Source organism: Rhea americana, unplaced genomic scaffold (genome assembly GCF_003343005.1).
Source record: "Rhea americana isolate MKP2758 unplaced genomic scaffold, rheAme1 scaffold_441, whole genome shotgun sequence".
NCBI classification, from domain to species: domain Eukaryota; kingdom Metazoa; phylum Chordata; class Aves; order Rheiformes; family Rheidae; genus Rhea; species Rhea americana.
This window is the reverse complement of record NW_028186581.1, coordinates 103,715-117,837: the sequence shown is the minus strand read 5'-3', so window position 1 is coordinate 117,837 and position 14,123 is coordinate 103,715.

Below are 14,123 nucleotides of genomic sequence, written 5' to 3'. Positions count from 1 at the left end.
GGGGGGGTAAGATATGGATCTTCAAGGAGGGAGGAAAATTAGAAGCAAAGCAAGGGGGAAGCAAAACAAAACAACAACAAAAGCAGGCTTTGAAATCAGAGCCCTGGCTGATGCCGTCTCAGGGAGGGCTGCAGGCGGGGGAAGCTCCCCTGCTCAACYGGTAACCCAAAGAGCACCGCAAACCAACGCAGGACACGACCGAAGCAGAAACAGGCTCAGAAGGAAAGGGAGGGCAACAGGGGAGCAAGAGTACTTCACACCTGAAAATCCAGAAAACAGCAAAGCTGGGTTCTGGGCTTGACCCACGGTATCGATTTCCCCAGAAATCGGCTGGATTATACTAATATATCCAGCAATACTATTGCGTGGCATGCGATTCTCTCCATGCTGCATCTTCCTAGCACATTCAGCCCGTTTATATTTCACCACCGTCGCGAYGCCCGGACCTCGCACGAACTCCCTCCCTCCGTCTCCCAGCAGCCGGGTCAAGGGCCGGCCGGGCGGCCCAGCCGTGCCCGCAGCTCGCGGTGCCGCTTAGCTGCGCGCGGGGCTGCGCGGCTGGAGCAGGCCAGCACCCCGGGCCGTCCAGGCGCTCCGCGGAGACGCGCTTGCAAAGCACAACTCTCTCTTGCCAGCGGTGGTTGCTGCAGTAGCCTAYAAGAGCCGAGYTCCRGGCTAAAAATCCCTGAGGACGCAGRGATATTATACAGCTTATTTGGTGAAATCATACTGCTACCAACAGGAAAAATCAGCAGCACGAGGAATCTTGCCTGGGGGATCAAGGATTAGGCTAAAAGCAGGGCGCTCACTGGACCCGAAGTGCCCGTTCAGTATAAACGCAGCTTGCTGACCCAARGTTGCCCATTTTTCTGTGCGCAGGCAGCTCAAGGACCGCCCGCACCGCTCTGCCCTCCCGCCCCAGGCACCGCCGCTCTTCCCCAGGCAGCGCAATCACCCACAAAGCTGGCATAAAGCCGGCACACGCTCAAGCTCGGGGGCTCTGGTTAATCTAACACCTGCAAGCCCTGCTGCGGCACAGCGCCCGAGCCCCGTGCGGCCCCCAGGCACCGGCATCACCGCGCCCAAGACACGCGCGGTGTGCGGGAYGCGTGCACGCTCCCCCGAGGCGTGCGGCGCCCCGGGCCAAGCCGCGGGCCCGGCGTGCCGGCCGCGCTCGCTATCGCTAGAGGGAGGCAGCCTCCAAGATAAGCGGGAGGCGAGGCGCCGCGGAGGCCGGGCTTGCAGCACGGGCGGTCTCTGCGCGGAGGCATCGCCCTGGGATGGGGCTCCCCGGCACCCACCGGGGCAGCGGGGGCGAGCCAGGACCCACACAAGGTCACAGGGAGAGCCGGGCTCAGCGCGCTGCTTTTTGGGTAGCTGGGCTCAGTTTCCCAGCAGTTTTAAGCCTCCAGGGTTGCTCTCCCCACAGGCCGGGTGCTCTGCACGGACCACAGTTTACCCCCATGCACCAGGGCAAACTCCTTCCCAAAAATCCCCCTCCTGGGTTAAGCCCTGCTCGGGGATCACGGGGGCTGCACCAGCAGCGCTCCCCCGGCACCCTCCTCCGGACCCTCCGGGAAACCCGGCTGTCGCCGTGTCCCGTCTCGGTCAAGTCTCACGCCGCCGTTTCCTTCCACGCACTCATTGCTCAACGGCACGGAGAGCCGATCCCGCGGGGTTCGAGGCAGTAAGGAAAGCTGCTCCCAGATGCAGCCCGTGCTAAGCATTGCCTAGATACAGTTTGTAACCGGTGCAGAAGACAACATCGCTCTCCTAAATTTATCACAAAGCGACACACTCACTCCAGCCCGGCGCTCCAGCTGCAAATCTCTGCCCTAATAACCAGCGGCAGCAGGCAGGAGCGGAGGCACGACGAGCGCCCTCCATCAAACGCATCTTTCTGCTGCATCGGGAGTTTCTGTAGCAAAAAATAGCCACGGGGCAGCCAAGAACGGAGTGTGGCTGCCAGCGCCGAGCCTGGCTGCTCACAGAGGGTGGCACGGGCACGAAATTCAGGCTTTTTGCTTCATTTTTTGTCCCCCCTGCCAAAAAAAAAAAAAAATCAATTTTACTTGGGATGGATTTAAGTTGGGACATTAATGTGTTAAGACCTTCATATATTTTGTATTATCTATCCCTACCAGTATATATACACATAGCTTTACACAGAGTGATGCATATACAGAATACAGCATAATCAGAGAAATAAAATATAAATGACCCTATTCTAGGCATACTTCTAACACTAAGAAAACAATTCTAAAAGGACAGTATAATCTGTCTATTAAGATGTTTAGAAGACTACCTGTTAAGCAGCTCAACTTGTTATACAGCTATTTAATAACTATGCGATAGCCAGAGAGACCACCTGGAGGAATATAATGTAAAAAGTTAAAAGACAGGTTCCAAAAGCACTTTCTTCAATAGTCAGCACTGCACCTAAATACTGCGCTTTCTCTGAAGCTTTGTAAAGGAGGCTGGAATAAAAACAGATTTTTGAAAATCAATATGGGTAAATGGTCCCTCTTCCCCTCTCCCTCAGGGAGRGAGGAGAAAAAAAAGAAAAAAGAAAAAAAAAAGAGGATTAAGTTAAATTTTTAAGGAAGTTTGAGAAAAGGTTAGTTTTTGAAACCCCCAGCGTTCCTTGCTTGGGCTGATTTAGGGGAAAAAGCTCAGTTTCTGCTTTCTCCTTAAGACCCRGGACGACGCTGCTGAGCTAGCAAAGCCCCCCCGACCGCTTCCACGACGTCGGGGCCCGGCTATTTATCTAAAGCGATACRAAATTGCCCGAAGCTCTTCATTTTGCAAGACACAGCACCTCTCTCCTCGCTGCTCCATCCTGCGAGCATGGTGGTTGCCAAAACACGCCTATTTTACACCCTAAGTATCTCACTGGYGTGGAGTAGCTGTAAATACCACAGAACTTACTGGTGACAATAAACGGGGCAAATACGATCAAATTCAGACAAGCAGCTCCCACAGAAGCTGTTTTTCCCGTGACGTCCACCTCAACCACTGCGTTTCGCACCCGTGTGCTGCAAGCGCCGCTTAGCACCAACAGCCCGGGAAACTCAAAGGGGGTTTCACCCCCCGTCTCGCAGCGGTGGGGGGACCGACGTCTCTGAACAAGGGTTCGGGTTGGCTCGGTGTCCAAAAGCAGGAGACTCGTAGGAGGAGGAACTCGAGGAGAAMACCCTCCCGAAGCAGGGCTCGCTCCGCACCTGCGGCGGGGACGGAGAAGAGCCCCCAGGGGCTCCAAGTCGTCCTCCTCACCGGGAGCCTCGTGCGGGCTCCCACGTCCCCGCTCTTCCCGGGCGGGCTGAGGACACCCGCATCGTGATGCTTGTGCTACGTCAGCGGAGACCATGCACGTGTTAAGCCCGGCAAGCCCACGCCTGCCTTGCTCCAAGCCCACGCCTGCCTTGCTCCAAGCCCACGCCTGCCTTGCTCCAAGCCCACGCCACGCACGAGGCTCCTGGCAGAGCGGCCGGGATCGAGCGCAGCTTCCGAGCAGAGCGAGCGCGGGGGCTGGCGCACGACTGCGCGCTGATCTGGGCGGCTGACCACGACCACGACGTCATCCCCGGGAAAAGGGAAAGCTAGTGACAGAGCCCGGAGGCCACATCCTTACCCACTCGCACCCAGCGTGCGAGGGTGGCTTTCCTGGCGTCACCAAAGTCTGCCCGAGCTCCTCGGCGTGGCCACTCGCAGCCAGCGCCCGGACCAAAAAAGATTGGGCGGCAAAACCATTTCAAGAGGTGACGCAGGAAGGGTCGAGCGCTTCCACGCACCTGCTCCTCTGCTGCGAGTCGCTCCCCCGGGCCCCTTTGCTTTAAGCACTGCTGGGCACTTGCTTTGGCTTTATGAAGGAGCTCTCTCCACCTTGTCCTGGGCAGATTTAACCCTCCTCCTAAGGAAGGTCCCCGCAGAGGTSTGCACGGCCCTGTGCATGCCCTGCCTCCAGCCTTTGCCTGTCCTGGTTTAGCCAGGCACACCAGCAGGTTCTTCTCAGCTGAGCTAACGCTCCCTCTGCCTCAGCCTCTTCGCCCCAGAGACAGGCACTGCAGCTTGGCTTGTCCTACCTTCACACAGCCCACACGTGTTATCCTCAGCGCCCTTGAGAGCTGCAGGAGCATTCACATCCTCAGGACACAGAGGACCTTTCTCCCACCACCAGCTCCCAAGRGAGTCTAGGGCCAYGGCTCACTTGGGACTAAAGGCAGAKAGGAGAGGACCCCACCCRAGTTCCCCAATAGCCTGGAGGTTCACCACACCTGAGCCTCATCCCATCACCCACAGCCTCCTACCTTCAACACCACTGCTCTAGCATGCAGCAAAGGCTTATTTATAGCAGCCTGATACTATTATATAACAAAAAGTCTGTTCTCACTCCCCCCCCCCCCAAACCCAGCCCAAAGGAGCTGGGGGGAGGACGGGGCAGATGCGTGGTTAGAGTTTTGTAGAACCTTCCAACAAGCTCTGTTTGTCTTCTGGTTTAGCAGCGCGTCTCTCTCGGAAAGAGGAAATGGTTTGGAGACCAGGGTTTTTTTCTTTTTTTTTTCTTTTTTTTCTTTTTTTTTAATGAGCTGAATGTAAACTAAATGCTGACATGAAGGAGCAACAGAGAAGATATTCTTCATCAAGAGAAAGTTTAGCAATGGCCAAACGGTTCCCACGAATGCCCTTCTACGGGAAGGGCTCGACCCTGCAGAACACAGGGCTTTTCATACAAAATCCTTCCACAGCAGGGCCTTCATGTGCTAAGCTGTTTCAGAGCCAATCTGCAGTTACTGCTGGAAACTATCATTGGCATTTTTCTCTTGCAAAAGCAGCATGTGATTCCTGCAAGCAAGCAGCTGAGAACAGGTTTTTKGGGGGTAAACTCTGCACCGTGCCACCACAATTCGGGGCGACGTCTCTTCTGAGCTTCCTCAGAGCCCCCCACTGTGGTGTTGCACAGCCGATGTTGGGGGCTGGCCAGGGAGGTTAAAGCAGAACTGACTCCTCCGGCTCTGGACACCAGATACAAGCCCACGCGGAGCACCTGGGTCTTCCCATATTCCACGTGAGAAACGGGCACATCGTAGTGATCCCTTTCCAGAGGCTGCTTTGGTAAAGAAGGGTGCTGAGAAACAGCACCCTGAAGCATCCATGTGTTCATTACCGGCTCGACCGGACGGCAGAGCCTGTTGCAACGCCRACCTCCTCGAGCTGCCAGGACTCGAGCACAGGGCAGCACTATTTATTAACGAGTGCCCCAGCACCTTTCTCCCTGCCTATCRGCCTGATGGGATTTTCTAAGCAGAAAACACCCAAGGGAGGGAGCAGTGCAAAGCAAAGGGGACGCCCGGACCCCTGCGGTGGGGAGGAACCGACGAGGCTGGGGGGGCAGCGTCGCAAAGCAGAGCGAGAGCAGCCGATGCCCTTCAGCACCCTCGGTCCTTCCTGCCCCCGGCCAGCGCTGGGACACAGCCGAGCGAGGCTGAGAAGGGCTCCCCAGGGACCGTTGCTTCATGCGCCACGCGGTTGCAAGGATGGTCTCAGGTAGACCAGCCTTGCCCCAGGGCCTGTGCTCATCTCTGCCTGCTGTCAACCTCGGCAGCAGGGTTTCAGAAGAGCTGATTCTCTCTCCTGAGCCAATTTATGCTCAATAGCAAGCATTAGAGAAAAGCCATTAGCAGCCCTGAACTCAGATACATCTCTCCCCAGGCTCTGACAGCCGTAGCGTAGGAAAACACCTTCAAGATGTTCTCCGGGGATGGAGCACACACCAAAAACCAAGTTAATGGAATATTGCTGTCAACGAGCTCCAGCAGCTATGAGAAAAAGGAAGAATTGAGTCTCTCAGCCCTCTCCCTGACCCTCTGGCAAGCAGATACGGCCCTAGGCCAGAGGTTACATGGCCTACGAGGTACATGACCTTCTTCAGCCACTGCAGCATTAGCAAATACTGCAGCAGGAGCACTTCCTCCCCCAGCACCATGCCCGCGGGGAGCCGCGCTAGCGAGAGGAGGGTGCTCCCGGCCGCGCTTAAAGGGACCATGGTCAGCTAAACGTGTTGGGACCATGTCGATAACAAGATGAGGCTTGTTGGCGAGGTAATGAAGGGAAATGGAGGTAAAGAGGCTGGGATGCTTGTCTGGGGGAGGAAAGAGCTGCTCTGGGCATTAAGAAGACTTCTCCTTATTAAGCACATCACTTATTCATAACATCAGTGGAAAAATGGGTAGACTGCAGGGGATTAGCCAGAAGGCCACCCATGATCGGGGTCATTGCGGGAGCTGTGACAGCCTCGGTGTCTCTGAGCGTGCTCTCCATGATGGAAACCTGCAGCAGCCACACGTTTAGGAATTAACTCCAGGCTTGTTACTTGTCATGACCTGAGCTGAAGGAATAAACACCCCCCTCCCGAAAAAGGGCTAGGAGGATCGGAGCACGTTTCTCCCAGGTGTGCTGGTGGCGAGGGGTTTGAGGACGGGTCTGCCCTGGTGACGTGTGGGTGGACAGGTGGTGGAAGGGTCATCTGGGGCGTGCCGGAGCCGCAGGGGTTTGCTGGAGCCCCCGGCTCTCCCAAGCCAGCCGGCCACRCTCGGGTGCCGCGACGGTTTGCRCTGAAAAACRCGGTTCYGKATCCCACGTCCGCGGTCAAATCCCRCCGGCTGCGGCACGCGAGCGCCCTGCGGGCCGCGAAACCCTCCCGGGGGCGAAGCGGCGCCCGCTTTTCGGGGAGGCGGCGGGGCGGAAAAGCCGCTGGGGGGCAATCGCAAGCCGCCCGCCGTGCCAGCCCGCGGCCGGCACCACCGCGCGGCACCCCCTCGTGCAAATGCCGAAACATCTGGCAGCAAGGCGACTTGTAAAGATAGCCCTCGGCTAAGCGAACACAGGAACAGGGTCCCAGCCCGGCTGTCACTTACTTGAAGCTTTTCTTGTTGTTATTTTGCCAGGGCTCATTTGCCTGGGGTAGTTTGCGCTGCCGCTTGCTCGGCTTTGGCACGGCGCTCTGCGGTGCGGGGGGGCACGGCACAGCGGCACCCTTCCCTTCCCGGGGCCGGGGAAGCCGCTCCTGGGCAAGCAGGTGCCATCAGAYGGGGGAAAGCACCTCGCTGGCCCAAAGGCACGTGGGGACAACCTGTCACGCTTTTCGGGGAGGTCTCGGGGGCGCAGGAGGGGTGCAAGCTGCATGCTCGCTCTCCCCACGGCTTTTAGGCTTTGGGATCCTTCAGGAGGTCTGAATTGCCCTTAAAAGCTGCTGGGTTTGTCCCCCCCGGCTCACTCCAGGCAGAGCTGGATGTCCCCCGCTGCGGTCCTTTTGCAGCACCCCGTCTGTGCACGAGGCCCCCGGCTTGCCAAAGTCCCAGCGAAACCTCTCCRAGGGCACGACGGCAGGAGCACGGAGCTGATCCCTCCGAAACACAGCCAGGGAATCTGTGCGATTCCCTCTTGCTCCCTGCAGGCTGTTTTGGGATTAGGAAACCTGCAGTGTGGGAGATTAGAGCTTGCCTAGGGTAAGATTTGGAGGAAGACAGAACTCACTTCCCTGCCACCAGCTTCCTTTGCAGCCTTGGGTGAGTCACCTTGCGTCTCCAGGCCTCGGTTTGCCGTCTGCGCAATGGGGATGTTAGCRCCACGCTACCTATGGGAGCTAGAGGGGGGTTAAGTGAGAAATACCCCGAGTGCTTAAGCTGTGCTTCTAGAGAGTTTTTTCATGTGTATTGTGGATCATGTAGAGAACAGTATGTTTTAGTCGCAAAGACCCAGTGAATCAAGTCCACCTATTGAAAGGCAGCAAGCAGCCAGCTGCTCACACGTGCACGCACACGCACGCACACGCCCCGTCAGCCAGGCTGGCTCTGCCTGGCTCCTAGCTGCAGTTTCCRTAGCGGTCACAGTGCTTGAACCATGCTGCAAACCTTCAACCACTACCTTCATTGCTCCCTAGCCGAAGGTCTCCACGGGCTTCACGTGGACCTCAGCTGGGGAGATCTGCTGCCCTCCAAAGCCCAGCTGGGCTGCAAGTCTACTGGTGGTGGGCAGATAACCCACGAGGCTGGTGAGCCCCAAAGGAGGCAGGAGGCACTGTGCTGGTGGCTGCCTCCAAGAGCCTGCCCCAAGATGAGCTCGGCCACCTCTTCCCCATCTCCCCAAACCACTGCCCACCAGGAAGGAGGCGATGGGGTAGCACCACACCGGTGCCAGTGACTAAGACACTGTGGTTCCCCGCTGGTTTTGTGGGGCCAAGCAGCAAGGCTTGCAATGCTGTGATAGGTCCCGGGGCTTGCCGCAGCGGTCGCTRCTAAAGAAAGAGCTTGAGGTAATGGGGAGAGGAATCATAGCAGGTGGTGGAGCACGGAGAGCTGAGGCTTGCAACTGCAGGAGCCAAAGGTACCCGGGACCGGGCAGGAGCAGAGCGAGGGGTTCAGTGGAGASAGAGGGACAGGCACCGCTGTAGGACCAGCTCCAACTTTGCAGGTGCTTATCCAAAACAAATTACCTGAGTCTCCAGCGGAAAGGAAAGGAAGCTGGAATGGAGGGATGGAGGCAAAGAGGAATGGGGAGGAAAGAGCCTGAAGAAAGAGAGAAACAGCAGTTTATGGTATCYGTGTAGCCACCTGTGAGATGCATCTCGCCTGAGCTCAGAGGTACTCGCTGGTCCTGAAATGCACAGATTACCAGCCCACCCTCTCCTGCCAGGAGAGGCYAGTGGAGGGGAGAAAAAAATCCCGTTTCAGTTTAAGGAAAGAACCCAAGGCTGCCAGAGACACGTCTGCGAGGTGATTAATGCAAACATCCCCYAGCGAGGAGCCCAGCCTCGAGGCTGCTGGCCCATTTCTGGAGATCACCCAGGCCACGTCCAAGAGGAGACTCTCCCCTTTGTGCAGATGGCGCTGCGGCCAGCCTGAGCATGCGAGGCAAGGGGAAAGACTGCCAGTGCCTCAACGACAACGTGGAGGCAACGTGACCCCCAGGACAGCGTTACCCGTAGTGCTACTCTGTCACTACGGGGTGAAGGCAGCAGGAAAAGAATTGTCCCGGGTGTGGCCTTCCCAGAAAAGGTGAAGCGAACACGCAGCCTSTCCGTGCTCCGGTTGACAAACACGCTAATTCAACCACGAGACTTGTAAGGCTAATCATTAAACAGGAAAATGCCTTTATATCTTAAGAAAATTTCACTTGCTGCCAACATCTGTTTCCAACACAAGACTGCCAAAGTTTCCGGGAAATCCTTTTAGCCTTTTCATCAAATGTGTTAACTGTGGCAATTCAGTGCTGGTGGCACATTTCAGAGAAACCTCTCAGGAGATTAAAGTCCTGTCTTATAACCACAGAAATGACCTAATGGGGCCAGTCACAAGGCAGCTGGTGGAGGAGATATTCAGATGTCAAGGGACTTAGTTGTGCTGGTTTTCAGATGTGGACACACAACTGCAGAGAGCTGATGCTTTGGCTCTTCCAAAGCAGAAGGCCACTAGGTTGTCAATAGATGGTTGCGGTTCTGGTTCCTGGCCAACCTGCACCAGATTTTTCCATTTCGCCTCCGGAAGATGTTACCCTAGATGGCATCAGTCGGTTGCGGCTGCAGAGATGTTTTATGGGAACCAGAAGCTCTGTGCGGCTGAGCCGTTGTGCCCACACAGAAGTGAGGACCCTGCTGCAGTTTCATGCAGGTGGAACCAAGAACAACAGGAGGCACCGACACAAAAAGTCCTGCCTTGGTTTCACTGGTGAACCACACTTTTTTGTTGCATTGTTCTAATTCTCGGCCCAGGGTGGGGGGAGGAAAATGACTCCGATCTGGTTATTTCCCCCCGAAACCATCACAAATCGGCACGTAGCCAATCGGGACAGAGCTCCTCGTGCAGCATTCCGGTCTTCCCTTTTATGGTCATAATCTGGCCTCTCTGAAAAAAGAAGATAACGGACCACACCAAGATGAGGTCGGTTCATTCCAAGTGGCAAGTTGTCCCATGACCTTCTCCAACAAACATATCGCATGGCTGGAAAAGGAGAAAGAAACCTCATCAGGCAGAAGGTGATGGCCCTTGTGGGTGCAGGTTTGATTCAAGAGAACATCATCCCACCAGGCCTCTGAGATGATGAGACACGGAGCGCATTCGTGGATATGTTGCCAGACACCGAGCCCATCTGTGCTAAAGTTATTCAGCTAATTAGGGCCCAGCAAAACAGTGTTAGACACATGAYTAGTTTTGGTTATGGTCCTAGGAAGATTTCCAAGGCTCAGCCTTAATTTGGACCTCTGTTACCGTTGTTTGCCTAACATAGGAGAAAATGGTGACCATTAACCCCAAAGAGACTTGTGTCCAAATGAGGAAAGGTGTTCATCCTTCGGCCAGTAGCAAATAGGCACTGTTTCCTGTTCGCTGTTAGTACTTGGCATTTGCAAAATGCTGCCTCAAAGCCTTTGGGACCACAAGACTCAAAGACACGTTGAGTTCCTCCATGTCTCTTTATAAGCTGGATCTTTGATGGGGCAGCTTGARGGTTTCCGCAGCTGAGAAGCAGGAGTCAAATCCAGGGACAGGGCTTCTTGCATGGCAAGTCCTGGCTTGCATATTAGAGTAGCGAAGCCCCACCTCCAGGGGCCAACCCAAACATCTCCAGAATGGAAGTCTGGATCCTCAGATGTTTTTTCTGGGCCTTGGCCAGTTCTCAACCTAAGAATCTTACATTAAACTTTGCTTGCAAAATACACARGATCCACACGAGAGAGGAGGCAGATACGAGGCAGATAACTAATGAGCCATAAAGGAAACCAGTTTCCTGCTCTAAGCATCCTTCCGAGGGAGTCCGCAAKGGAGCACTCGCTTCTGTTCTGACCAGAGGCAGAACCTGCGTGTGTCTGGCCTTTTAATTTCAGTAGSATGAACTAAGAAGCAGTCATGAAGAATTAGCGGCCCAAACCCCGCTCTCTGCTCCAGCAGAGTAGCCCCAGCAGAGCCAGGACTCCTGCGCCCATCCCCACGGCAGYATGTACATCACACTCAGTCCACCCATCAGTACATACCGTGAACCTCTGTGCTCTAGGATTTTAAAAAATTAAAAATCTTTGGCAAACGGAATCTCTCATCATAATTTGCATCTCTTTTAATCCCAATCTAAGGCAGAAAGAGGAACAAATTACTGGATGACAAAAAAAGGTCGCTTGAAGCAACTCAGAGCAGAGTTTGGCTCCTGCATCACAAGCCTCCAGCAGTCTGAGGCAGTGCTGGGAGAGGAATAACCTCCCAGCAAACATGTTTCTTCCAAATGTATTCCCCATACTGATCCTTTTAAGACCCCTCTCCTGATACAGTAAATTAAATGGTTAAAAGACAGATTCCATTGCAAAACGGGGGAAAAAAAGAGAGAAAGTGGCACTGCTTAAAGAAGATTTAAAGGATGTCATATTGGACCCAGGTTAAGTCTTTCTAGCAAAATCCTACTGGAGCCAAGGTAAAAAATTTGGTGTTAATGAGCAGGGAGGAGTCTCTTAGTTTCCCTTTTTTCCATCACTCTTTCTAAGGCAACATGATCACCCCAAAGCTACAGAGATCTCATTTCTTCAGTGCACCTTTTCTGACAGCCCCGTCATGTAAAATTAGAACATGGGAAGTTTCAGGAACAAGTTCTCAAATGTGCTTCAGTTGCAAGAAGATGAAATTAGTGCCACAGGGAAAATTTCCTCCCAGGCTGAAACTCTTGTCTTGACGATTGAGCAGAGAAATGCCTTGCCAAGCGAGAGGCATAGAGGATGGTGAAGCATCTAGGAAGCTGTGTTAGACAACCTTCTTTTCCTTCCAGATACCTTGACCTGGACTTCCACGCATGGTCCTCTGTACGAGACAGACAGGCGCAAACCACATGGACAGCTTCTACTTTCCAATGCTGCATAGCCAGTCATTAAAGGGATGCACTGACAGAAGAGGTAGGAACAAAAGTAGCATTGCTGGGCATCAAAATCAGCCCCAGGACTTGCCTGCAAAGCCTGCGTAATGTCGATGTATAAATTCATGAGCATGTTCCTCTGGGAAATTGTGCTTTAGTGCCAAGAGATATTGCAGAATTATGGCAATCAGAAAACAATCAAGCGCTTGGGAAAGCACTGATGAGAGAGAGACTGAAAAAATTAGGATAGTTAGAAAGACAAATGAGAAGGAATAAAATGCAGGTATTAAATAATTGGTAGAAGGCAGGAGRCAGATTAAAAGCTGTTTTCACTGTCTGTACTCCAAGCACAAGGAGCCATTAAAGGAAAGGAATAGATGGGAAGTCACAACCCCCTCCAAGGACAGCACTTTTTCTTGGAAGAGGTGATGAGTCCAAGCAACTCACTGCTATGTGTCCCATCAGCTGAAGTCACCATCTGAAGAAGATGATGAGAACAAGAATATCATGTGTTATCACATTAGAAGTAATCAAAAGAGAGCTGAAATGGTTTTCAGAAGCTCAGCTGCTGAAATCAAGCTTTTTCCCTCCTCTCCTGCTGCAGGTTTCTGGCTTTTTCCTGTAAGCATCTGGAAGGAAGCAGCCACTTTGGGGAAGTTGGCCCACAAGACTGAACGAAGAAGCCGGACGTGAATCTCCCACACGGGACTCAAAACCGGAGAGTTGATGCCACCCTATGGATGTCTAACCCCACGCAAGCCTTGCCCTTTGGGCCATGCCCTGCCGTATCCCCTATATAATACAAGGAAGCCCCATAACTGATCTGCAAAGACGACCTTAGCTCAAAGTATTTCCGATAACCTGCTGTCGCGCCTGCGCGTTAACGTTTAACTCCAGATCAGGGGGGTGCTGCTCTAGCTGTAACACGCTGTCAGTACGCAAAGGAGACCATGCTCCCCACCGAGCACTGACAGCAGGTACCTCCTGCCACCACCGGGGTTAAGTCCTCACTTGGTCACCTACAAGTGATGGGCTGCAGCTGAGGGAGCTTTATGGGCTGATTGCATGTTGCTGGCCCCCGCTGCTGGGAAGTGTGGGGCTATCGCCAACAGCTGATAACGCCTGCAGCRCCCAGCACCCTCCCAAAATGAGCCATGTGTAGGATGCAAGGTGTTGGCGTGGCAGAGCTGCTACCAAGGCCCACAGGAAGTGTGGGCACCTTCTGGTGAGTTGTCCGGCACTTGGGGTTCCTCGTGGATCCCCGGCTCCTGGCATTAGGTCAGAGCCGTCCTTCCTTTTTCTGAAAAACAAGAACTGCACGGACCTCTCCAATCGGAGAGGCAGAGAGAGAGAGGCAAAAGCGCATTTCTGAAAAGGCTATGCTTTTTTTACACCAGCTTCGTGGGTTCTTTTGGGTCTGATTCGCGGCGCTTTGGAACTTTCTGATTCAGCGGAACTGCTGAGCCCAGCAAAAAGCAAGGTGATGTGGTGGCCAGGAAGATAAAATAACATGAGGGATTAATCATGTCTCTCTGGCTCTGCCAAGCTCTTTAAACAGCTTGTCCTCTGGAAGACAAGAGCTTGAAAGTGAAAATAAAATGAAAGACAAAAATCATTTATTAGATGCTTTAAAAAAAAAAAAGGTGCTTGGCTTTCACAAATACTCTCCCAGGAGTTTTACGTCCCTCCAGCCACAGGGACAGGTCCATGTTGCCCACACCGGGGTCCCAGAGCAGGAGGGCCAGCTGGGGAGATGGAGCTCTGCCCAGCGCTGCTCCATGGGCAGAAAGCACGATGGCTTTTCCCTTTGCCTGCTCATTGCCCCCTGCRGCTGAGTGGGTGTTTGGGAGGGAAAACAGGACAGGCAGGGACCTTTCCCTTTCGGGCATCACTCCTCTCCCAACGTCTGATGGTGACATTTGAAGGAGAACAGCCCAGGCATGAAGGACCTTCGTGTTCAAAGCTGTAGAGCAGCTGTCCTTCTCTAAACAGTATTTTTAGGTCATAACCAATACCTCTGAGTGCTTCTTCCTCCTTTCCTATCTGCTTGTAAATCAAAACTCCTGGAATCTCTGCTCCCACTTCATTGAAGTGACTCATTAGAAAGAGTAGAAGTGTTGGAAGACAGAGGCCGCCGCTGCCTTGCCAGTGGCCTTAGGTAACATTTTTAAATGACACATCCCTAAGTGTCTTTCTTCTCCCTGGTCTCATCAGTCTGCCTGAATAGATCGGTCTTCAAT